This window comes from Meles meles, chromosome 3 (assembly GCF_922984935.1).
Source record: "Meles meles chromosome 3, mMelMel3.1 paternal haplotype, whole genome shotgun sequence".
Taxonomy (NCBI): Eukaryota; Metazoa; Chordata; class Mammalia; order Carnivora; family Mustelidae; genus Meles; species Meles meles.
In genome coordinates, this window is record NC_060068.1 from 117,358,144 (window position 1) to 117,384,008 (window position 25,865).

The 25,865-nt window shown below is 37.8% G+C and overlaps 1 protein-coding gene across 2 annotated transcripts in view; it reads right to left on the reverse strand.

The window, feature by feature from the left end:
• Positions 1-24,613, reverse strand: part of MEGF10 (multiple EGF like domains 10) — a 212,602-nt gene extending 187,989 nt beyond the window's left edge. For both annotated transcript variants that reach the window (XM_046000699.1, XM_046000698.1), the window contains exons 1-2: positions 24,563-24,613; positions 12,432-12,467 (exon numbers count right to left, since the gene is read on the reverse strand). The gene's annotated coding sequence lies outside the window, so the exon portion shown is untranslated. The remainder of the gene's footprint in view (positions 1-12,431; positions 12,468-24,562) is intronic.
• Positions 24,614-25,865: the final 1,252 nt, after the last annotated feature.

Here is a 25,865-nt window from a genome sequence, read left to right on the forward strand (position 1 = left end):
TTCATCTCTGTCATTTCTAACTCAAATAGTGCCTTCTCCTATCAAATATTTCAACTCATCCTTGCCCCTGCAACATACCTAATCCCCCTTTAAAATGTTCCACATTTTAGGGCACCTGGGTGACTCAGTCGGTTAAGCATCTGCCTTTGGCTTGGGTCATGATCCCAGGGTCTTGGGATCAAGCCCCACATCAGGCTCCCCGCTTAGTGGAAAGCCTGCCTCTCCCTCTCCCTGCTGCTCCCCCACTTTGCCGCTTGTGCTCTTTCTGTCAAAAAGGTAATAAAATCTTTAAAAAAAAAAAAAGACTACACATTTTTCTATTCCTTCTAATATCCTATATAATCTACTTACTCATTATGTTTATAGTTTGCTGTCTTTCCCCCATTAGAATATAAGCTTTTCGAGGGCAGGGATATCTATTTTGTTTACTGATATATCTCAAGCACCAAGAGATGTCCTTGTGCATACTAATGTCTCAAAAATAGTGAATACATTTTAAACATAAGTTTTGTAAATCAGTAGAGCATTTTTATTTTCCACTTGGAACTTATCTTTTTTAAGTAGAAAATTATTTTAAGAGCAGAGACTCCTCAACATGAATTTCTTTTCATTCATTTTACACATCTGCCCAAACCACAGAGTTGCACAAATACAGCTCTCAGTAGATTCTGTCTTATCTCTCAGATTATAACTATCTCACTCTTGCAAGAAAGGAAAAGGAGGAGGAGATGAAGATAAAGAATTAATTAATCAAAGCCTTTAACTTTTCTGAAAACCCAGGGAATTTTTATCAGCCTCCTCTGTTATTTATCTAACATAACTCTCTGGAATATTAATATTAAATCCTGAGATTTGCAGCTTTACATGGCCATGAGGTATTCACACAAGGAAGTGCCCCAAAAGAGTCTTTCCTGATACTTGTTGTACACTAATTCACTTCAGAGCTTTCACATTCAGGAACAACATTCACATTAAATCAAGAGAGGACCCTTTCACTAAAATGCAGCACTTTATAGCTTTTTCCATGATACCTTAAGAGGACAGCTACATTTATATGGCATATTGGGATCAACAAGGGATCAGAGCCCTTTGCAAGGCTCCTCTGGTGACCCAGCCTGCTTAGTCACCCTTAGAGCAGTGGGAAACCCACTGGGGGAGGAGCTCTGCTAGGCAACGTGATATCATAAGAAGTTAATTCTTAGCAATGGTAAGTGAAATCAATCCTTTATGATAAACAATTTCAAATTATTTCCTTCACCAGATACTCTAACAAACATACCGTACTCTCAAACTTTCAAATCAACAATCCTTTAAATTTTTAAAATAAACATTTCAATCTAATGAGAAAGCTCCTCACCTCTTCTGCGGTATTTGTCTGGTGACACCCAGCACCCATTCCCCACTGCCCCACCGATCTTTGAAAACTTTTCTATCTCCCTTACATTGCAGAAGCTGAAAGCCTGAGAGGTAGGTTTCTCTGACACCCTCGCCAGCATTCTGAATGCATTTTTAGGCTCTGCCTTCAAAAATAAACTCAGATAATCCTGAAAGACTGCAAGGCGGCCCAAGTCATTTTTCCTCTTTCTCTGGAGCAGTAGAAGGCATAGCATGGGCCTTTCCAATGTGAGTTTCTGAAGCAGCTTCTGTTTCCCTTCCCATTCCCTCCATCTTGGATCTATGAAGTACCAGAAGATGTACAGGAGGTTCCTACATGTTCAAGACTCTGGCAAACAGATCTTCCATGGTCATGCACCAAAAAGTTAGTGGTGGCCCGTTGCCTAGGCTTCTTCAGCCTCTGTAATAGGGCGGTGAGCACCTGAGTCCTTGTACAAAGGCCTCTTAATACAGCATTTTATGTTCTTCCCTGAGCCATGAGTGAAACATCCTCCTAAGGAAATCTAGATGCTCCACTTTTTGATATAAGACATTTAACAAACATACAACTTTCACTTTTGTTTTTGGTAACAGATATGTTAATATTCTCTAAACTTTTTTCTGATCTATTAAGTAGGATGTAGTGGCTAGCAAAGGGTTCTCTGCTCATGTTTTAACAGGCTCCCATGCTTTAAACTGCCTATATACTAACAAAAGGACTATGGTTTCTGCCCCAAGGGCTTTTTAGCTGAGAGTAAATTAAAGAATACCAGGTTTTAATGTTCTGTTTCTGCATTACCCAAAACATATAAGCAGAAAGTGAAAGGTGGTGGGGGGTGAAACTCTATATGAAAAATCAGGCTGACAGAATGGGAGAAGATATTTGCAAACGACATATCAGATAAAGGGCTAGTATCCAAAATCTATAAGGAACTTAGCAAACTCAACACCCAAAGAACAAACAATCCAATCAAGAAATGGGCAGAGGACATGAACAGACATTTCTGCAAAGAAGACATCCAGATGGCCAACAGACACATGAAAAAGTGCTCCACGTCACTCGGCATCAGGGAAATACAAATCAAAACCACAATGAGATATCACCTCACACCAGTCAGAATGGCTAAAATTAACAAGTCAGCAAATGACAGATGCTGGCGAGGATGTGGAGAAAGGGGAACCCTCCTCCACTGTTGGTGGGAATGCAAGCTGGTCCAACCACTCTGGAAAACAGCATGGAGGTTCCTCAAAATGTTGAAAATAGAACTACCCTATGACCCAGCAATTGCACTACTGGGTATTTACCCTAAAGATACAAACATAGTGATCCGAAGGGGCACGTGTACCCGAATGTTTATAGCAGCAATGTCTACAATAGCCAGACTATGGAAAGAACCTAGATGTCCATCAACAGATGAATGGATCAAGAAGATGTGGTATATATACACAATGGAATACTATGCAGCCATCAAAAGAAATGAAATCTTGCCATTTGCGACGACGTGGATGGAACTAGAGCGTATCATGCTTAGTGAAATAAGTCAATCGGAGAAAGACAACTATCATATGATCTCCCTGATATGAGGACATGGAGAAGCAACATGGGGGGGTAGGGGGATAGGAGAAGAATAAATGAAACAAGATGGGATTGGGAGGGAGACAAACCATAAATGACTCTTAATCTCACAAAACAAACTGGGGGTTGCTGGGGGGAGGTGGGATTGGGAGAGGGGGAGCGGGCTATGGACATTGGGGAGGGGAGGCGAACCATAAGAGACTATGGACTCTGAAAAACAATCTGAGGGTTTTGAAGGGTCAGGGGTGGGAGGTTGGGGGAACAGGTGGTGGGTGATGGGGAGGGCACGTTTTGCATGGAGCACTGGGTGTTGTGCAAAAAGAATGAATACTGTTATGCTGAAAAAAAAAATAAATATTATTAGTATATTAAAAAAAAAAAGAAAAATCAGGGGCTCTTTCTAGAAAAAAAATTGTCAATGAATTTAAAAGGGAAGCAAATATTCACTACCATTTAACTATGTAAAAACAAAAGCAATCTTTAATGTGGCCATTACACCAAAACAAATTACAAACAGATAAAAGATTTAAGCTTTTAAAGAAATGATCCATTAAAATTCTAGAAGATTGCCTCAGTAACTATTTTTAAAAGTCTAGTTTAAGAAAACATTTTCTGAGTGTGACATCAAAGGCCAAAATTGTTAAAAGAAAGTTGGGTTTTTCAAAACTATTTTCATTCTGTTTCAAATTAGAAACAATAGCACCGATTAGATAGATAGATTTAACTATTGTTTACATTGTGTCATTGTTGCTTTAGCTCTCTGTTTTTTATTCTGTCATTCCAGTGTAAAAGAAAAACGTCAAAATTTTCCTCCTAAATGCTTCAGCACAGATCTCCAAAGAGCTGGACTCTAGTCTAACAAGACCACAATATCTTGATTACACCAAACAAATCTGACAATAATTCCATCATGTCATTTAATGTCTAGTATCTAATATCTCTCCCCCTTCTTTTTTGGCCTATGACACTGGCTTTTCTGAGTTCGGAGTGGTTTTCGTACAGAAGATACACATGCTACACTGACGATTTCTTTTTTTTTTTTTTAAGATTTTATTTATTTATTTGACAGAGAGGTCACAAGCAGGCAGAGAGGCAGGCAGAGAGAGGAGGAAGCAGTCTCCCTGCTGAGCAGAGAGAGCCCGACGTGGGGCTCGATCCCAAGGTCCCGGGATCATGACCTGAGCAGAAGGCAGAGGCTTTAACCCACTGAGCCACCCAGGCGCCCCTACCCTGACTATTTCTTAATAGTCTTATCTCATATGACTTAAGATTGTTAGATTCCATTCTGACAAAAGGGGGAAATTGAGGTGGATAGTCAGAGCTGTCCAACAGAACTTTCTACAATGACAGACATGTTCTATGGCTATGCTGTTCATCATGGAAGCCACGGTCATGTGGATATTCAGCAGTGAAAGTACAGCTCCTGTGACCGAGGAACTAAATTTTAATTTAATTTTAATTAGTCACTTTAAGTTTTAAATTTAAGCAGCCACATGTGGCTAGTGCCCACCAAATCATTTGTCTAACATAAAAGTGGATACGACATGGGGCACCTGGGTGGTGCAGTCAGTTGGGCATCTGACTGGATTTCAGCTTGGGTCTGACCTTGGGGTCATGAGATTGAGCCTCATGTGGAGCTCGTACTCTGCATGGAGTCTGTTTGGGTTTCTCTTTCTGTGTCCCTCTGCCCTTCCCCCACACTCTCTCTCTAAAATAAATAAATCTTTTTAAAAAAATAGGTATGATGTACCTATGTCCTGCCTGTACATAGCAGTTATTTAATAAACATTGGTCTTCTTCCCCTTCAAATACATACTTTTCCCCATATTTTCATTTTTCCCAATATTTTCATATTGACTTAAATGAGGCTGTATGTTTGACTTTATGGTGTGAATAAAACCTTTTCAATAGCAGAGAAGTAAAGGCTTTTGTTGACTTCAGGAAGCTTCATGATCAGCACCAACTGCTATAGTTACCTGATATATTCATGATCCACATTTTTTAAAAATCTCAGAAATAGTGGAGTCATTCAGCCACCTATATCTGCTTCTTTAACTTATATACATAAGGCTTAAGAGTTACAAGTCACATTTCCTGATATAGCCAACCCTGTACATTCACGTTCCTTCCAAGTTGGTCATAGTGTGGTTAAGATTAGTTAGGCCAAAAAAGGATAGTAGAATTCAACACCAAAACTCTTACCCCAACTTAGAAAAGGGATCTCTTTTTCCATGGGATTAAAGCTTTAAAGGCTGAAGCCAGAGCTCCTGAGAGCCTGCCTGACAGCGAGCACAATATAGAGAAAGGTAGAAATGAAACCTAGAGAGAGAGAGTTCCTCTTGGTTCCTGAATGCAACCACGCCTGTAGCAGGCAATGTTGAATGAGGAGGATCTGGTCTCTATGTGACAGTTTGTGAGCTGATAAATTACTTGGTTTTCCTAAGCCAATTATAATAGTATTTCTTTTGGTCTTTTGTACCTGAAAGGGTGCTGTCAAAATTTAACAACCATGAGAGCATAGAATTTAGAATCAGACAAACTGGATTCTAATATATCTGTGATCCAGTGTACCCAACTAGAGATCCTGGGATAATTATGCCTTCCTCTTAGGCCTGTCATGAACACTAGATGAGACAGTATGATGGGCATGTGAAAGACCTTCTGAATACGCTAGTTTCCATTTTTTTAATTTCTCCCAGGACTGCAACAACATCATACTCTTGAATCCTCACACACTGTTTCCCTTTTCTCTCCATCACTTAGAACTTTTCCATTTATGCCCAGATATAATGTGAACATTAATTAAGAACTAATTTTAATTTGATTAAAATTAGAGAGGGTCATTTCCTACAATAGGTGATGGAATGTTCCCTGTCTAGTTTTATGACAATCAGTTCAGGAAGTGATCATATTTGTCTTTGAAGGTAAGATGGACTCAAAATGATGGCTGTGAATTTGTGTTGCTCTTCAAACTCTATTCTTTTCTAGTTTCTGTCATCCAGATAATGGGGATTTAATCTTGCACAGGCTTTGCTCATATGGTGGTTTCCTTTGCCTTCTTAAATGTAACCATGTGTAGAATCTCCTCTATTGGCATGGAAGATTTACTCCCCTTTTATAATCATACTGGATTTAAGTTAAGTAGTTTGATAATCAGACAGAATATAATTAGCTAATCATTTACAGGATTACCTAGGCTAAAAATTGACACAGTAAAATACAGTAAGCATGTTTATGCCCATCTGAATCCGTGCATTAATAAAGGTGATCAGATTATACAATTCAAATGAATTTCTAAGAAAATATCCCTGGCACAGAGGATTAGAAATATATTTAAGCAAAATTTAGAATTCAGGAAAAGCAATCCCACAGCTTACTTTCCATTATTTTTTTCCCTTCAACTAAGCTCTTAAGCTGAATAAATTAAAGTCTCCAAGATGTTTAAACAGTTCAGTCTATATTAGTATACTACAGTTTATTGCAGAATACAGTTGTAAAACCATTGCCAAGTTGCCCCTAATACCTGTATGGTCATAACTGGAAATCTCTGCAAAGGCATCAATGTCCTACTTACCTATTAATTTTAGGTCCTTATCTATAATTACTTATCTCCTCCTTAAGAATCTGTCTCCCTTCCCCAAAGTCTCATCACTGTCTCTGGAGCTCTGCATCACATTCGTGAAACCATATTCCCAATCTGTCAGACAAAATGCTGCTTTCTATAGTCTAATAGTGTATCTAAAATAATCTCTTGTACCTTTAAGATTTTTTTCACTTTTAAAAAGCAAAATGTAGCTCTTCAGAACAAAAGCACATGAAACAGAACTATCTGGAAAAGTATATGGCTGGGTTTCTCTTAGACTCAATTTTAGAATTGTGTGGACTGGGAAGAAAGAGGAACACAGAAGAGGAAAATAGAATAAAGTGAGTTGAGCCCTATATTCTCTATACTTCTCAAGTTATAAGGGTGTCAAAATGATTCTAGACAGGTTTAGGATCTTTGAATCAAAGGATACTTGTAGCCTGCTTTTCCATCTAGACACCAAAGAGACAGCAAATCCTCAGAAAGGCTGATGTTAAGTTATTTGCTGCATACTATGGGCTAGTTCCCACCTGTCTAAGTTCTCCTTCTCCCAGGGGCTACATTTCCCAGTCTCCTCTTGTAGGAAGATTTCAGTTCAGGACCTGCCAGTGGAAAGAATCTGCATAAGATTAAAGTAAGATACTGGGACAGCTGGGTAGTCACATGCAAGAAAATGAAGTGGGGCTCCTACCTCAAACCATATGCCAGAATTAACTCAAAAAGGATGTAAGACCTAAGGCTATGAACTAAAACCATAAAATTCTTAGAAGACTACATAGGGGTAAATCATCATAATCTCAAATTCCACATTTTTATATATGACACCAAAAGCACAAGTAGCAAAAGAAAAAAGGAACAGATAAATTAGACTTCATCAAAATGTAAAACCCTTATGCACCAATGAACATTATCAAAATGTGAAAAAACAATCCACAATTTGAGTGAAAACATTTGCAAATCGTGTATCTACTAAGAGACTTGTAGCTAGAATATATTTAAAACTGCTACAGCTCAATAATAAAAAGACAAATAATCCAATTAAAAATGGGCAAAGGCTCTGAGGAGAGATTTCTCCAAGAAGATACACAAATGGCCAGTAAGTACAAGAAAAGATGCTCAACATCATTAACCATCAGGGAAATGCAAATGAAAACCACAATAGGCTACCACTTCCGACTCAGTAGGAAAGCTTATCATCAAAAAACAAAACAAAATAAAACAAAACAAAAACCCATAATCACAAGCACTGGTGAGGATATAGAGAAATGATGGAAACCTCATTGGGTTGGTGCTGGTGGGGATACAAAATAGTGCAGCCACTTTGGAAAACAGGTTAGCAGTTCTTCAAAAGGTGAAACTTAGATTTACCACCTGACCTAGCAATTCCACTCCAAAGTCTCTGCCCAACATATATACATTCATCAAAAACTTGTACATGAATGTTCATGGCAGCATAATTAACAGCTAAAAAGTAGAAACAACTCAAATGTCCACTGACTGACGAATAGACAGATAAGATGTGGTCTATTCATACTGTGGAAGAATATTCAGCAATAAAAACAAATGAAGTCCGGATACAACATGAATGAGCCTTGAAAATGTTATACTAAGTGAAAGAATCCAATCACAAAAGAACACACATTATAAAAATCTATATAAAATGTCCAGAAGAGGCAAATCTACAGAGACAAAAAGGAGATTAGTTTATGTGCAGAGTAGGGGAAGGATGGGGGAGGGAGGGGAGGATGACTAGAGGGATTGGGAGTGGGGTGAGGGGGTGATGCCTGAGGAGAAAACATTTCTTCAGGAATAATGAAAATGTTCTAAAATTAATTATGGTGGTGGATGCCCAACTCTGTGAATATACTAAAGCCAATGAATTATATACTTCGCACACTTAAAATTGTTCAACTGCATGGTATATAAATAAGTAATCTTTTTTTTTTTTTTTTTTTTTTTTTTTTTTTTTAAGATTGAAGAGAAGAAAGAAGCCAGAGCCACACCAGGCTTTGGCTGTAGAAGCAGCATGACCTTGCAACAAGGGCGCTGGGTCTGCAGGGGCAGAAGACCAGCTCAGAGCAGAGCAATTCGGGCTTAGACAGGTGAGCTCTCCTACAGGGGCAGGGGCAGCTTCCTGGAATTCCTGAACATTGACTAATTCCATCTAACCCCCTTGTTTTTCTCTCTCCTACTCCTTCAAATTATTTTTGCTGCTTAATTCCCTATGTTAATCTTGTTCTGCTTGAAATTTCTAGAGGCGTTTCTTTTCCTAACTAAATCCTGGCTGATATTATTTCCTAGAGAGAAGCTATCCTCCTCATTCTCTCCTTAAAAAATTCCAAATTTCTTCAGGTACTCACCCCTTCTCCACATAGTACCTTAGGAGACTCATTTCTAATCTCATCTTCTGGGTTCAACCTGATTTTGGTCTAGCAGTAATCCCATTCCTTTTGCTAAAAAATAATTCAAAAATAAGCGTGTGATTATAGCACTCAATGTTAACTAACTGGAATTAAAACAAAAATTTCAATTAAAAAAGGGGAGGGGGGAAGAGGCATGTGATCCAGCCACACCAATAAGAGGAAGAAGATTTTATCTGAGACTTCTAGGAATGCTGTAGTTCATTCTGAAGAAAGAAGCCTGATACGTCAATTACATACAAAAGACAAAGCAGTAATTTCTGCAAGCGGCAATCATACAACCAAGACACGAATCCATTTCAACATGAAGATCACAGGCAGAGGGCAGATAGAGAGACAGAGAGAACCCAAGCCTTTGATTGCATTTTTAAACTGTTGGATCAGCACACTTTGAAGCTCACCTCACCTCTTGACTCCTTATATGAGCTAATAAGTTGTCTTAAGGCAATTTGAGATAAGTTTCCTATTGCTGGAGGGAGCATCTTAATTTATGTTCTGAGACACCGTGAAGTGGCAGTCCCTCTATGGAGATAGGGCTTGAGGTAACTCCCCAGTCTCCCACAGCCCCAGAGTGGCAAGAGATATCATCTAGATGGTATCTCCAAACCCTGAGAAATTTAGCTGAGAGGCGGCTGTTAGACTGGGAGGGGCCTTGCAGCCTGAAGAGGAGATAAAGCAGCATGACCATGTAAAACCAGAAATGCCATAGGAATGTGAACATCATGACAGGAGGGTGATGACAACCAGGACCCAGATGGGTTGCTCCATCACAGTGAATACCAGACAGGCTAGAAGACAACATGCAGTTACACCTTGTCCACTTGACAACTCAGTGTAACTTTAAGCCTTTCGCCAAAGCCCTGAAAGGATAATGCATTGCATAAGTTAGTTTTCCACCACCAAAGAGGACAGAAGCTCAAAACAGAGACTGTTGGATCATAGAAAAATGAAAGAAGTTATGGGTGGCGAAAAATCATAACCCTAAACGGGTACATTTCAATTATGCAGAACTCATTCTTCGGCCAGTGGGTGGCAGGAGTAGCATGATTATATAGATTCCCATCCTTATCTTGGATTTATCAACCTTACCCACCATGGAGGATCACGATCAACCTTAATCAAGTCCTCTTTCCACTGCCTCCTCTCATCTGCAATTGTTCAGAGCTCAAACTCACATCCTCGCAAATGGAATTTTATTGCAGTGGCTCTTAGGTACAATCCTGACCAGAAGGCTTATGGTAGAACATTGACCATTGGTCACTCTCTAGGGGCCCTCAGCCCCACTTTGTCTAAAATATATATATGTATGTGTGTGTGTGTGTGTGTGTATACACATATATAAAACAAGGTAAGAGAAACTCAGAAAAATGGCCATAATTTGCAGCCTTATCCCTTCTTCCTTGCATGTCTTTCAAAGTCATATTGTTCCAAATTTGAGGCAAAGAATAAATTTTTAAGAATTCCTGATGGATAATAATCAAGTTGAAGTTGCTCTAACTTGGAACATGAATGTACTTACAACTCTTTCTTCTGATTAATTTTGTGCATTTAAATGCCACAAGGCTTGTAAGAAGCCGTTATTATGATTTCACTTCTTGTTTCTTAACTTTCTTCTTCCTCACTTCCATTCCAGTCCCTTAAAACCAATCTCATTTCCTCAACGTTGCCATAGATTACCCCAAGGAGAGATGATTGATGTCAACACAAATGTCATTTGGTCCCTATGCTGAGATGAAGAAAATTTTCCAGTTTTCATTCCAGAGAAAAGGAAATTCGCTGTGCAAAGCAAGAATGCTGAACACAACTGGAAAAGGAAAGTTAAATAGCATATCAATGGGTTTCTGATTCCTGTTATCAACCTTCTATTAAAAACAAATTTAAACCCACTGACTTGCAGAAAATAATTCCATCTTCGTATTTCACGACTATGTTAATGATATTCTTTAGGGAAACATTTGATTGGAAATGTTACTGGAATAGCAGAAACAGATCTAATTTTTCAATGAATTCTTAAAAAGTCCTTTTACTTTATGTGCTGGTTCTTACAGCTTTAAAAATTGATGAATAATATATAGCAATTATGTACGTACCTATTACTGATAAATTTAAATGAGAACTATAGTTATTCTGTACCTTGTCACCAAAAACTTGAGTTTCTGCCTAAGTCTGTTTATTAAATACAAATCTTTCATGTAATATTTGAAGGTTTATTTTTAATATTTCTACCAAATGTCGGCTTACAATCTTGGAATTAGACCATGTGTTATGGGTTACCATGTTAGCTAAAATGTTTGCTATAAAAAACTGTGCATGTTTATTTAAAATTACAAACCAGATTTGTCAAACAGATTGGTTTTACCCACCAACTTAATGAGCATGAACCCTCTGGGGCACTACCTGATGTAGCTTGAATTATTTCAACCTGTGTAGAAGGACTGGAGGAGATTTTCTTAGCACTAACATTTCTTAACTTTTAGAAACGGGCTTGTAAAGACGGATTTGAAGAAAGGGTCTAACAGATTAATATCAAAACACAATGCCAGTGAGAGTTTCTAAATGGCAGGAATGGATGGCCACAGAGTCTTCTGGGCATCACTGGGGGGAGGGGAAGTCAAACACATCTCCCACGGGATGCCAGTGGTTGGTGTGAGGTGGAGTGGCCAAGGTGACAGCAGTTTCCTCTAGTGCCACGTAGTCAGTGGCAGTAGCATTTCTTCCCTAGGTGATTTCCAGGGCACAGTTCCCTGGAACCTACTAGAGGAAGTGCTCCCCCCAAACAAGAGTGTAAACCATGACAGTGGAAGGCACGGCATCCAGCAAGCAGGAGCTCCAAAGTCAGCACCAGGAAAAGGAATGTTCCTAGGATGACCATGAAGGGGAAGCAGCTTTGCTGTTCTGGCAAAGCTGAGCAGCAAGTTCAGAGAGAAACTGGTCCACTGTGATGTGGAAGGATGATCCAGAATACAGTTTCAAGCAAAACTTAAATTCTCAGGCTTTTCTCAAGTGTGTGATGGAGTTGAGAAGTTTTTTGTTTTTGTTGTTTTTTGTTTCTTCCTCCTCTCTCTCTCCTCTCCCTTGTTCTCTTAATTCTGTCCATTGTATCAATAACAAAGCAAATTTAAAAGTAGACAATTATTGGAGCACCTGGCTGACTCAGTCGGTAGAAGCATGCAACTCTTGATCTCAGGAATCTGAGTGTAGAGTTTACATCGTCATCATCATCATAGTAATAATAATGAGGAGGAGGGGAGAAGAAAAGCAGTGATTAACTTCCAGAAAAGCAAGTTGTTCATGAAGGGAAAGCATAGAATACTGTGAGACTCAGACATACTGCTTATAACATTGAACATTGATGGAATCAAAAATATTGTTGGGGGGAAGAGAAGCTGAAACATGTACACATTTGTAGGATGAATATGTGTCTGTGGGAGAGAGTCTGATTGAGGTTTGAAAAGTAGATCAGAGAAGTGATTATTACCTTTTGCAGTAAGAAGAGAATCGATCATCTCCAAAACTGAAAAAGGAAAAAGAAACTTGATTAGCAGAAAAATCCTCTTGTTGAAAAATAAGAAAGATACAAACACCAGTAAAAACTGCACAAACGGGGCCCCCTGGGTGGCTCAGTTGGTTGAGCAACTGCCTTCAGCTCAGGTCATGATCCGGGAGTCGGGGAATGGAGTCCCACATCGCATCAGGCTCCCTGCTTGATGCGAAGTCTGCTCTCCCTCTGACCTCTCCCCTCTCACACACACACTCTCTCTCTCTCTCAAATAAATAAATAAATATATATATATTATATATATATATATATTTTTTTTTTTTTTTAAACTGCACAAGCATTGGGTACTATTGACTTGGAGAGTGTGAATCAAAAGCTGGGAAGAGTAAAGCTGAGGATTGCTGTTATAAGCTAGCAGAACTCATCATACTTAAAGTAAATATGTATAACTTTGACAAAAATAAAGACTACAATTTTAAATAAGAACAATTTCTAAATCTCAAAATTATACCACTATTTTCACTAGAATTCCATTGAGCTTATAAGTGAGTTAGAGATAAATGACATCTTTATAATTCCACATATTTCTTTCTGCAAAGATGGTTGGACTTTTTCATTTTTTTTTAAAGATTTTATTTATTTATTTGATAGACAGAGATTGTAACCAGTCAGAGAGGCAGGCAGGGAGAGAGAGGAGGAAGCAGGCTCCCTGCTGAGCAGAGAGCCCGATGCGGGCCTCAATCCCAGGACCCTGGGATCATGACCTGAGCTGAAGGCAGAGGCTTTAACCCACTGAGCCACCCAGGCGCCCCAGGACTTTTTCATTTTTATCTTCAGAGTTTTATCATTTTCTTGTAATGGGTCTTGTGCGTTTTCTGTCATTGGTATCAAGGCATGTTACAGTGTCATTTGTTGGTATGAATGACATGTTTTCCCATTGTGTAACTCTTGCTAATAGATTTTTTAAAAGTGCTCTATATTTTTTGTAGCTTACTTTACTACACACTTCTCTAGTATTTTTTTCAACTGACTATCTTTAGTAATTATCATTGGATATTCCAATTTTCCTTCCCCATGCAGAGGACTCATTTGTTTCACCAATTTATCGCATGGGCTCTAACTTGTTGAGTGCAGCTTTAATAATGGAGTGAGGAGGTGTATTGCTTTCAAGTGGAATAAAAAGACTTCTAGTGTTTCCTAACATGAATAATGTTTTCTACTGATTTCAGACAGAAATTTTATCATCTTTTTATTCTCTTCCTAATACTTCCCCTGTCTAAATACTCCTTCATACCTTAGCAAATAGCATTTGTTTACTTGTCTGTTTTCCCCCCTACAATGCGTGTTTCTGATGATACGGATGAGCGTCTGATTTTATCCCAGAACAGAGAATAATGCCTGACTCTACAAATTTGTTGAATGAATGTATCAATCCATGATGTACGGGTCACCCCCCTACATAGTCAGATGTTGCTTTGTCTCTTTTAGCCTACGAGAAAGATTAATATCTGCCATACGGTTAAACCACTTTTGCATTTATGGACTACACATTACTTCATTGTGGTGTACTAACTGGATTTCCTGGTATTTTATTTTAAATGTCTGCATCTATGCCTGTAAGTATGAAATGTAGGTTTGTTATGGGTTGTCTTTATTGGGTTTGGTTTCAGGATGCTGGCCATACTTAAATAATTAAAATACTGCATGTGTTTGCTCTATAATTGTTTTAAAGTAATATGGATTAGCTCCTAAATCAAGAGTACCTGCCCAGAAAATACTCTGCATCCTGGTGCTTGAACTTCTTCAGTCATTAGCGTTCTATTATGTTTCATTGTTCTTTTTTATTCAAGATGCGTGGGAGCATGTTTTCATTATAAAATGTTAAAACTGTACCTAAGTGTAAAGACTGAAAATGTGAGGTTCTATGTACCTTTCCAACACAAGCCCAGAGATATACTTTTTTTTTAACCTTCCTTGAAACGTTTCCACTAATATGTTGTAAAAGACATAAAATATACAGGGGCATATAGCTAGCTCCACTGGCAGAGCATGTGACTCTTGATCTTCAGGTTGTGAGTTCAAGCCCCATGTTAGGTGCAGAGATTACTTAAAAATAAAATCTTTAAAAAATATGAAATATATACTTCATCCTTTTTAGTAGTTGTGTGATATTCAACATTATGGCTTTACCAGAAATTATTTAACTGCTCTTCTAACGATCAGTATTTGGCAGTTGCCCCTTTTTCACTATTATAAACAATCCTGCTATGATCATTTTCACACAAACCTTTAGTCCATGCTGATTCTCTAAAATAAAATCCTCAACATGGAATTGCTAAGATGGACAGCTTTTATGTTAGTAGATACTGGAAAAATTGCCCTCCAAAGAATGTTTTGTCATCTTAACCTCCTACCAGCAGAGTATCATTTGCCACATCCTTACTAACCTTAGGTATTATCAAGCTTTTAGATTTTTGCTTAATTTGATAAGTAAAAATTCCTTAAAATGTATCACATTACTTTACATTTCTCTGATTACCAATGAGGCTGAACATTTTTGTAGAGCTTGTTGAATATCTATACTATTTTTCTTATCCATTACTTATTTTTTTTAAAGTAAACTCTAAAAAAATAAAAAATAATAAAAAGTAAACTCAATGTTCAGTGTAGGGCTTGAACTCACAACCCTGAGATCAAGAGTTGCATGCTCTACTAAGTCGGCCAGGTGCCCCCACTGCTTATTCTTCTATTAGAGTGTTTATATTTTCCCTATTGATTCGCACTGATAATAATCCCTTATCAGCATCATGTAAACATATTCCCAGGCTGCATGTTATCTGTTAATGTTGTTTTTATTTCTTTTTAATTTTTGTGTATTTATTTTATTTTTTTAAATTTCCTAAATGTTGTTTATTTATTTGTGAATTATTTTTTTTTATTAACATAGAATGTATTATTTGCTTCGGGGGTACAGGTCTGTGATTCATCAGTCTTACACAATTCACAGTGCTCATCATAGCACAAACCTACCCAATGTCCATCACCCAGCCACCCCTCCCTCCCACCCTAAATATATCATTATCTTCCTTTATGACTCTCATGTTTTATATCTTGCTGAAACAGGATTTCTTCATCCCATGCTTATGAATTCTTTTTTATACCTTCATCTAATCCCTTTATGTTTATTTTTTTGGATATTGGGCAACATGTGTGTGTAAGTATATTTCTTCCAAAACAAACAACTCATCACCCAACTCATCACCCCAGGTGTATTTCTTTCAAAATTGATAACCAAACTTCACCTTGATTTGAGAAGTAAATCATCTTTTTCCTACTAATTTGTTTACCATCTTCATTATTAATAGCAGCTAATATTTACATAGGTCTGACCATATTCCAAGCTCTTTTAAGTGCTTTTTCTTTTTTAAAAGATTTTATTTATTTATTTGACAGACAGAGATCACAAGTAGGTAGAGGAAGGCAGAGAGAGAGAGAGGGGGACGCAGGCTTCCCGCTGAGCAGAGAGCCCGATGCGGGACTCGATCCCAGGACCCTGGGATCATGACCTGAGCTGAAGGCAGAGGCTTAACCCACTGAGCCACCCAGGCGCCCCTTAAGTGCTTTTTCTTATTTAATCTTCTCAACAACCCTACGATATGGGCGGTAAAATGGTCCCCATTTTACACAGAAGCCAACTACGACAGAGTTTGAGTAACTTAACCAAGAATGCATAGCAAATATGTCTTGGCTTGGGATTCAGTGCTCTTAACTACAATGCCAAATGCCAGTGTACAGACTCCTGTTTCTAAATTCTACACAATCTTTATTCATCACTATTTCTGCCTATACCTGCACCAACCCTATACTTCTACAACTATATTTTCAAATGTGTTTCAATTTCTGAAAGAGAAGTTAGTACAATTTCTTTCTTCTCAAAGTTTTGCGGGCCATTACTTGCCATTTTTTTCCTGTCATGTAACCTATAGAATCAGCTAGTTAAGTTTCATATATAATGAAAACAACCTGAGGGTTTTGAAGGGTCAGGGGTGGGAGGTTGGGGGAACAGGTGGTGGGTAATGGGGAGGGCACGTTTTGCATGGAGCACTGGGTGTTGTGCAAAAACAATGAATACTGTTACGCTAAAAAAATAAATAAAATGGGAAAAAAAAAGAATTGCATTACATTTCTAAATTAACTTGAGAAGATTTATATCTCAAAAATAGTGGCTTTCCATTTAGGAAGGGACTATCTGCATTTGCTGGATCATTTTCTTTTCTAGAGCTTTATAATTTTCCACCCATGAATCTTATATTTTTGTTAGGCATTTTGTAATTTTTCTTTTCATTGAGAATAGGTTCCTTTTTTCTCTGTTTTATTCTTTAACACATTATTGATAATATATAGGAAAGCATTGATTTTGCTATGCTAATTTTGTATCTAAACCTCATATTGAATTCTTTATTGATTCTACTAATTTTTTCTTGATTTCTAAGACAATTTCTTACTTGCAAATAACTATACCTGTGTCTTTCCTTTATAATATTTATATACATTATTCTTTTCTGTCTTACTGCATTAGTTAGACTCTCCATTTTAAGTTTCAATAGCAACAATGCTGGGAACAAATTTATCTTATTTCTAACATTAGGACAAATGACTATAATGTTTTATACCAAGTATTTGCTTTTGGTTTATGCTAACCTTTATCAATTCAAAAAACTTTCCTTCTATTGCTAGCTTGCCAAGAGTTATTGTTTACTTGTTTTTATTCAAGAGTGATGATAGAATTTTAGCAAATGCGTTTTTGCCCATATTGAAATGTCATGAGTTCTATCCCCTTTGATCTATTTATATAATGAATCACATTAATGGATTTCCTTGTGTTGAGTCATCTTGCATTAATAATAGTTCTATGTGCCAGGAGCTATGTTAAACACAGTGATTAGATGAATACGCATTTAAGACTGTTGTATCTTCTTGATGAACTGACCTTTTTTTTATTACGAAATGTATTATTAACTAGAATATTTAGTGCATTGTCAGTCAATGTAACTATTAACATGGTTGCATTTAATTCTACCATCCTGTAATTTTCTTTTTATTTGTCCCATCTCATGTGTGTTTCTTTGTTAGTACCTTTCTGCCTTCTTGGTCCCATAAAATATTTTTTAATACTCCATTTTATTGCTTCTTTGGTTTCCTCTGTGTGTGTGTGTGTATGTGTGTGTTTTAGTGATTGCTATAGTGATTCTAGTATACATTCTTAAGCTTAGCACAGTCTACTTCTACTTATTATAACATCTCATGTAGAATATAAGAAACTTCCAAGTGAAGAATTACATTTAAACCCCCTGCAACTCTTAATGCTATGGTCATTTGCTACCATTACATATGCTAAAAATACAACAGTGCATTATTATGTTTGCTTGAATCAGTCAATTATGTTTAAAGGAAGTTCAAAGATAAGAAAATAAAATTCTTATTTATGCACATATTTATGATTCCCAATTGTCTTTATTCCTTCATCCTATCCCAATTGTCTTTATTCCTTCATCCTATCATTCTAAATTTTATCTTTAGCCCAACAAGCTTTCTTTGGCATTCCTTTTAGTGTCATGACTACTATCAGGCTATATTCTATCAGGTTATATTTCTTTCAAAATATTTTTTGACCTTCATTCTTTTTTTTTCCCCCTTTATTTGTTTATTTACAGCATAACAGTGTTCATTGTTTTGGCATCACACCCAGTGCTCCATGCAGTACGTGCCCTCCCTATTACCCACCACCTGGTTCCTCAACCTCCCACCACCCCACCCCCCCCCGCCCCTTCAAAACTCTCTGGTTGTTTTTCAGAGTCCATAGTCTCTCATGGTTCATCTCCCCTTCCAGTTTCCCTCAACTCCCTCTCCTCTCCATCTCCCCATGTCCTCCATGTTATTTGTTATGCTCCACAAATAAGTGAGACCATATGATACTTGACTCTCTCTGCTTGACTTATTTCGCTCCGCATAATTTCTTCCAGTCCCGTCCATGTTGCTACAAAAGTTGGGTATTCATTCTTTCTAATGGAGGCATAATACTCCATTGTGTATATGGACCACATCTTCCTTATCCATTCATCCGTTGAAGGGCATCTTAGTTCTTTCCACAGTTTGGCGACCATAGCCATTGCTGCAATAAACATTGGGGTACAGATGGCCCTTCTTTTCACTACATCTGTATCTTTGGGGTAAATACCCAGCAGTGCAATTGCAGGGTCATAGGGAAGCTCTATTCTTAATTTCTTCAGGAGTCTCCACACTGTTCTCCAAAGTGGCTGCACTAACTTGCATTCCCAACAACAGTGTAAGAGGGTTCCCCTTTCTCCACATCCTCTCCAACACACATTGTTTCCTGTCTTGCTAATTTTGGCCATTCTAACTGGTGTCAGGTGGTATCTCAACGTTGTTTTAATTTGAATCTCCCTGATGGCTAGTGATGATGAACATGTTTTCATGTGTCTGATAGCCATTTGTATGTCTTCGTTGGAGAAGTGTCTGTTCATATCTTCTGCCCATTTTTCGATATGATTATCTGTTTTGTGTGTGTTGAGTTTGAGGAGTTCTTTAAAGATCCTGGATATCAACCTTTTGTCTGTACTGTCATTTGCAAATATCTTCTCCCATTCCGTGGGTTGCCTTTTTGTTTTGTTGACTGTTTCCTTTGCTGTGCAGAAACTTTTGATCTTGATGAAGTCCCAAAAGTTCATTTTTGCTTTTGTTTCCTTGGCCTTTGGAGACATATCTTGAAAGAAGTTGCTGTGGCTGATATCGAAGAGGTTACTGCCTATGTTCTCCTCTAGTATTCTGATAGATTCCTGTCTCACGTTGAGGTCTTTTATCCATTTCGAGTTTATCTTTGTATACGGTGTAAGAGAATGGTCGAGTTTCATTCTTCTATATATCGCTGTCCAGTTTTCCCAGCACCATTTATTGAAGAGACTGTCTTTTTTCCATTGAATATTTTTCCTGTTTTGTCGAAGATTATTTCACCATAGAGTTGAGGGTCCATATCTGGGCTCTCCACTCTATTCCACTGGTCTATGTGTCTGTTTTTATGCCAGTACCACGCTGTCTTGGTGATCACAGCTTTGTAGTAAAGCTTGAAATCGGGTAACGTGATGGCGCCAGTTTTGTTTTTGTTTTTCAACATTTCCTTAGCAATTCGGGGTCTCTTCTGATTCCATACACATTTTAGGATTATTTGCTCCAGCTCTTTGAAAAATACGGGTGGAATTTTGATCGGAATGGCATTAAAAGTATAGATTGCTCTAGGCAGTATAGACATTTTAACAATGTTTATTCTTCCAATCCAAGAGCATGGAACAGTCTTCCATCTTTTTGTGTCTTCTTCAATTTCTTTCATGAGTGTTCTGTAGTTACTCAAGTACAGGTCCTTTACCTCTTTGGTTAGGTTTATTCCCAGGTATCTTATGGTTCTTGGTGCTATAGTAAATGGAATCGAGTCTCTAATTTCCCTTTCTGTATTTTCATTGTTAGTGTATAAGAAAGCCACTGATTTCTGTACATTGACTTTGTATCCTGAATTGCTGTATGAGTTCTAGTAGTTTGGGGGTGGAGTCTTTGGGGTTTTCCATATCAAGAATCATGTCATCTGCGAAGAGAGAGAGTTTGACTTCTTCCTTGCCAATTTGGATACCTTTTATTTCTCTTTGTTGTCTGATTGCCATTGCTAGAACTTCTAATACTATGTTGAACAAGAGTGGTGAGAGTGGGCATCCTTGTCGTGTTCCTGATCTCAACGGCAAGGCTGCAAGCTTTTTCCCATTGAGGATGATATTTGCTGTGGGTCTTTCATAGATAGATTTTATGAAGTTCAGGAATGTCCCCTCTATCCCTATACTTTGAAGCGTTTTCATCAGGAACGGATGCTGGATTTTGGCAAATGCTTTTTCTGCATCAATTGAGAGGACCATGTGGTTCTTCTCTCTTCTCTTATTGATTTGTTCTATCACATTGATTGATTTGCGAATGTTGAACCAACCTTGTAACCCAGGGATGAATCCCACCTGGTCATGGTGGATAATCTTTTTAATGTGCTGCTGGATCCTGTTTGCTAGGATCTTGTTGAGAATCTTAGCATCCATATTCATCAGTGATATTGGTCTGAAATTCTCCTTTTTGGTAGGGTCTTTGCCTGATTTGGGGATCAGGGTAATGCTGGCTTCATAAAAAGAGTCTGGAAGTTTTCCTTCTGCTTCAATTTTTTGGAACAGCTTCAGGAGAATTGGTGTTATTTCTTCTTTAAAAGTTTGGTAGAATTCCCCAGGGAATCCGTCAGGTCCTGGGCTCTTGTTTTTTGGGAGGTTTTTGATCACTGCTTCAATCTCATTACTAGATATCGGTCTATTCGGGTTGTCAATTTCTTCCTGGTTCAATTTTGGGAGTTTGTAGTTTTCCAGGAATGCATCTATTTCATCTAGGTTGCTTAGCTTATTGGCATATAACTGTTGGTAATAATTTCTGATGATTGTTTCTATTTCCTTGGTGTTAGTTGTGATCTCTCCCTTTTCATTCATAATTTTATTTTTTTTGAAAATTAAATTTATTTGTTTATTTTTTCAGCATAATAGTATTCATTGTTTTTGCACAACACCCAGTGCTCCACGCAATACGTGCCTTCCCTATTACCCACCACCTGGTTCCCCCAACCTCCCACCCCCGCCTCTTCAAAACCCTCAGGTTGTCTTTCAGAGTCCATAGTCTCTTATGGTTCGCCTCCCCTTCCAATTTCCCTCAACTTCCTTCTCCTCTCCATCTCCCAATGTCCTCCCTGTCATCTGTTATGCTCCACAAATACATTCATAATTTTATTAATTTGGACTTTCTCTCTTTTCTTTTGGATCAGCGTGGCCAATGGTTTATCGATCTTACTGATTCTTTCAAAAAACCAGCTTCTAGTTTCATTGATATGTTCTACTGTATCTCTGGTTTCTACCCTATTGACCTCTACTCTAATCTTGATTATTTCCCTTCTTGTGTGTGGAGTTGGTTTGATTTGTTGTTGATTCTCCAGTTCTTTAAGGTGTAGAGACAGCTGGTGTATTCTGGATTTTTCAATTTTTTTGAGGGAGGTATAAATGTGTTCTAACTCCAAAATCTGAGTCATTCTCAGGATTGCCTTTGATTGTCTTTTTACTTTCTTTCTTTTTTTTTTTTTTTTTTAGTAGGCTCCATACTCAGCATGGAACCCAATGTGGGGGACTTGAACTTACAACCCTGAGATCAAGATGTGAGCTGGGATCAAGAGTCTGACACTCAACTGACTAAGCCACCCAGGTACCCTCAATTGTCTGCTTTTTAAAATCTTGATTATGCATTCAATTTTCCTGCTTCTTTGCATATGTAGTGATTTTTTAAATTGTATGCTGCATGTTATAGGTGATATATTGTAGAGCATCTGGATCATCTTGTTTCTCATTTAAAGGTGTAATGTTTGGTTCTGGTCAGCAACTGCATAAATGCTTCACTCTCTTCATCTTTCAGGCCTCATTTTATGCTCTGTTTGGGCAAATCAACATTGATTTTTGACCTTAATCCTAGGATATGTTCTTACTCTTTACTCTAAAAGACTGGCCTTTCTGTGGTCTCAACTGAAGGTCCGGTGGGCTCAGTAAAGTCTTTCTACCATAGCTGGATCGCAATTTCAATTTATTTTGGCATGGCACGGCATGACTTCTGGCATTTCCATTCATTTCTTAGCACCACAGGAGCTGCTGTCTTGCAGAATCATGAGGTCTTACAAAACCTTAACCTATACAGGCAAAGCCCAGAGTAGCTCCTAGCCAAAGAGCTGAGAAGAATCCATACATAGACTTGGGAAACCTCTCTTCTGTAGATCTCATTTGTCTCTGTCGTTCTATACTGTGAATGTCACCTGCCTTTTCATCCCCTCTGTTGCAATTTTTGCCACCCTTCTATATGACTTGATGTTGTTCACTTGGGGTCCACTTTGTGGCAAATTCAGGAAACTGCCCCCAGACATAAAATCAGATTGAATATGGCACTCACCTCATTTATTCCCTGTCTTGCTGAGACAATAGTCTTGCACGGTCTGTCTTCCAATGCCTAAAAGTAACCACCTCACAAGTTTGGTTCGGTTTTATAGAACAGTAAATCCAACAGCAGCTACTCCACCCTGGGCTTGAAATAAACTTGTGATAGAGCAGGACACCTGGGTGGTTCTGTCAGTTGAGTGTCTGCTTTTGGCTCAGGTCATGATCACAGGGTCCTGGGATTGAGCCCCATGTCAGGCTCCCTGCTCAGTGGGGAGTCTGCTTCTCCTTCTCTCTCTGCCAGCTGCTCCCCCTGCTTGTGCTTTCTCTCTTTGTCAAATACATAAATGAAATTAAAAACAAAAACAAAAATGCCACACTTGTAATAGAGAAACCTCATTGGTATTTCTCTATCTCTCACTCTTAGGCTCTTATTTCCTCTCTCTCTCTCTCTCTCTCTCTCACGTGAGCACACACACACACACACACACACACACACACACTTTGCCGTCCTTTGGAATAATAATGTTTCCCTTTTTTTTCTTTCTTCTCCAATGGCCTTATTTTAATCTGGTTTTAATTTTTTAGAACATGTTCTAATTTATTCTCCATCAGTATCAAGAACGAAGTTACTGATATGGACCCTCCTTGTTCAATATAAAAACTTCATCACACTTCACTCCCTCCTCCACCTTTCTCTTCACCCCATGTCTCCAGGTGGTTTTAAAAATTATATACATTTTCTCTTTAAAATTCTTTATTATATAATAGGGAGGGCACGTTTTGCATGGAGCACTGGGTGTTGTGCAAAAACAATGAATACTGTTATGCTGAAAAAAATAAATAAAATGGGAAAAAAAAAAAGCGCTGTCTCGAGCCCCAGCCCAGACCTACTAAACCAGAAAGTGGGCTGGCATGGGGCAGTCCTCCAGGGCATGCGGTGCAGCCCAGGTTTCCCAGCCACTGGCTTACTGCGGGGGAGTGGGGGTGAAACTCCCATTTGCATCATTCGTCAATGTGCACACACGCACACACACACACACAAAAAAAATTCTTTATTATAAATTGTACAGTTTCACAACACTTTACAAGCAATTCTTTAGATTTACATCTAAGTTTTTCTTGCTCACTGCTCTTTTTTCCTAAAACATGTCTTTGTCTTTATTAAATTCTTTATTTTGATTAGTTTTTGCTTGAAGGTCTAGTTTAAGTTGTAGTTTTCAAAAAGCATACGTGAGTCATATAACTTCTGAATTCTTTTAAATCTGAGCCAGGCTTTCATTTGCTTTTGCATTAAGATAATAGGTAGGCTCAGAATATAATTCTTGGAACATAATGCTTTTTTTCCCAGAAGGCTATACATTTTCTCTGAGCTTTTCTAACACTAGTGTTATAAATAAGGAGTCTAATGCTATTTGAACTTTTTCCCCCTCTTTGGTGACTTTTATCTCCCAGCTGACTACTTCCAGCCAAAACCACCTGGGTACCATTCCTTCTCATTATACCCATCTAATCTTTGCTAACCCTGCTCCATGTACAACGCTGAGCATTTCAATTCAGAGAAGTTGCCTTTTTCTGTTTGATTATTGTTTTTCATTCATCTGCTACTTTCTCCTTCTGGAATCCATATAATCATGATATTAATTCTACTGCTTCAACATTTTCTGCCTCTTGATTTTTCTCTTGAATTCCCAAAGCTTAAAGTTTGTGCTGTGCATTCTGAAACAATGTTCCTCAGTTACTCTTCTTTTTATTCCTGACTTGTTTTTCACCTCTCAATTTATACATTTTTGTAGAAGTTGGCACTTAAAAAAATAATAATATATGATCCCTTTAAATCTAATTAAGAAAATTAGATCCCCAATCCCTACATTCTTCTCTCTATTGTATGGGAAGTCTGTTTTACTACGGATGATTTGATCTGAATGTTCGCATTTGATGCCCCTCATTTGAATTACTGTATTTCTTAATTTATCTGGAAATTTTTCTCTTAACCTTACAGAAAAATTAGTTTTTCCAATAGTGGCTCATCAGTGCTCCCTTATTCACTCCTACCTGCTCCATTTCCAGTTAAAATTCTTCACCTTCATAGACAGGTTTCCAACAGTAATACACACATATTCTTATATTCCCTGAATTGTTTCTTTCTGAAATGGGAAAAAGGGATCAAACATGTGATTAGGATATCATCTTTGTCATAGAAATTTATTTTTCTTAGACTACGACAAAACGAATTTTCCACTGTATTGTATTATATTAAGAATAGTAAAATTCTTTAAAAGAAAAAATGGCTATACACATTCTTTTCAGAGAAACAGGGACATTACCTTGTTGCCAACATTCTCACTAAAGGGGGGATGAAACCTTACGTTACTTTCCCACCACTAAAAGCATTTTGAAATACTTTCCTTGAAACCACATTTAGAATCTTGAAACTACTATGGACTTCTGTGTCCAACTGCCCAAACAAGGACGGAAATATGCCCATGAAAGTTAACCTCTGCTGAATACTACCATGAGGTAGAAGAAACACTGGGAACATCTGCATTTTATCCTGCCAATATGTTCTCTCTTATTCTAGAAGCACAGGATGTCTTTACTGTGTCAGCTGCAAAAATATTATCTCTCTGCAGGAATGAAACAAGTGTGGAATATATATTATGCTACCACATTACATGCATACCTAAGCAGAAAACAAAGAAAATAGCCATTTAATATATAACTCAATTTTGCCTCCAGGGACAGATAAAAATTTTTATTATAATACCCAAATGGTACAGTACATAAATATACATGGGAAATGTGATAGGACTAAGTCAGGCTCTTTTGGCTAGAGGCTGGTGGCTAAAAATTTATCATCTGACACCCATTCTAATCTTGCCTTCCCATAGACATGAAGTAGGCTATATTTTTTATGAGGGCCAGGAATTTGGGGCAAGGGAGACCAAACCCATCACCATTTTTCAGCAGATCATTAATTTCTAAATGTGTGTGGAAAATAACTATTGGCTGATATCTTCCACTTTCATTTCAAACATTATACCTTATAAAGTTTGCTTAATAAATAACCAAGATAGTAAAAAAAAATAATGACAGTAACTAAATTGGTAATTTAATAACTTCAGATGATTCTAGAGGCTTAGTAGTGTTTATCCTTCTTGAAATCAATAACTTTTCATTTGGAATCTTAAATCCACTTTAATGAGCATTCTGCTGGCAGCAGTTTTATTTAGGGTGTGAGCTTATACAAACAGAAGTAATGGAGGCTTTTTCCTAGATAACAATTTACAGTTAACTTTGCAGATCACGTGGTTGATTTGAAAGTATAAATCTCTGCAATCCCATTATATATACTCCT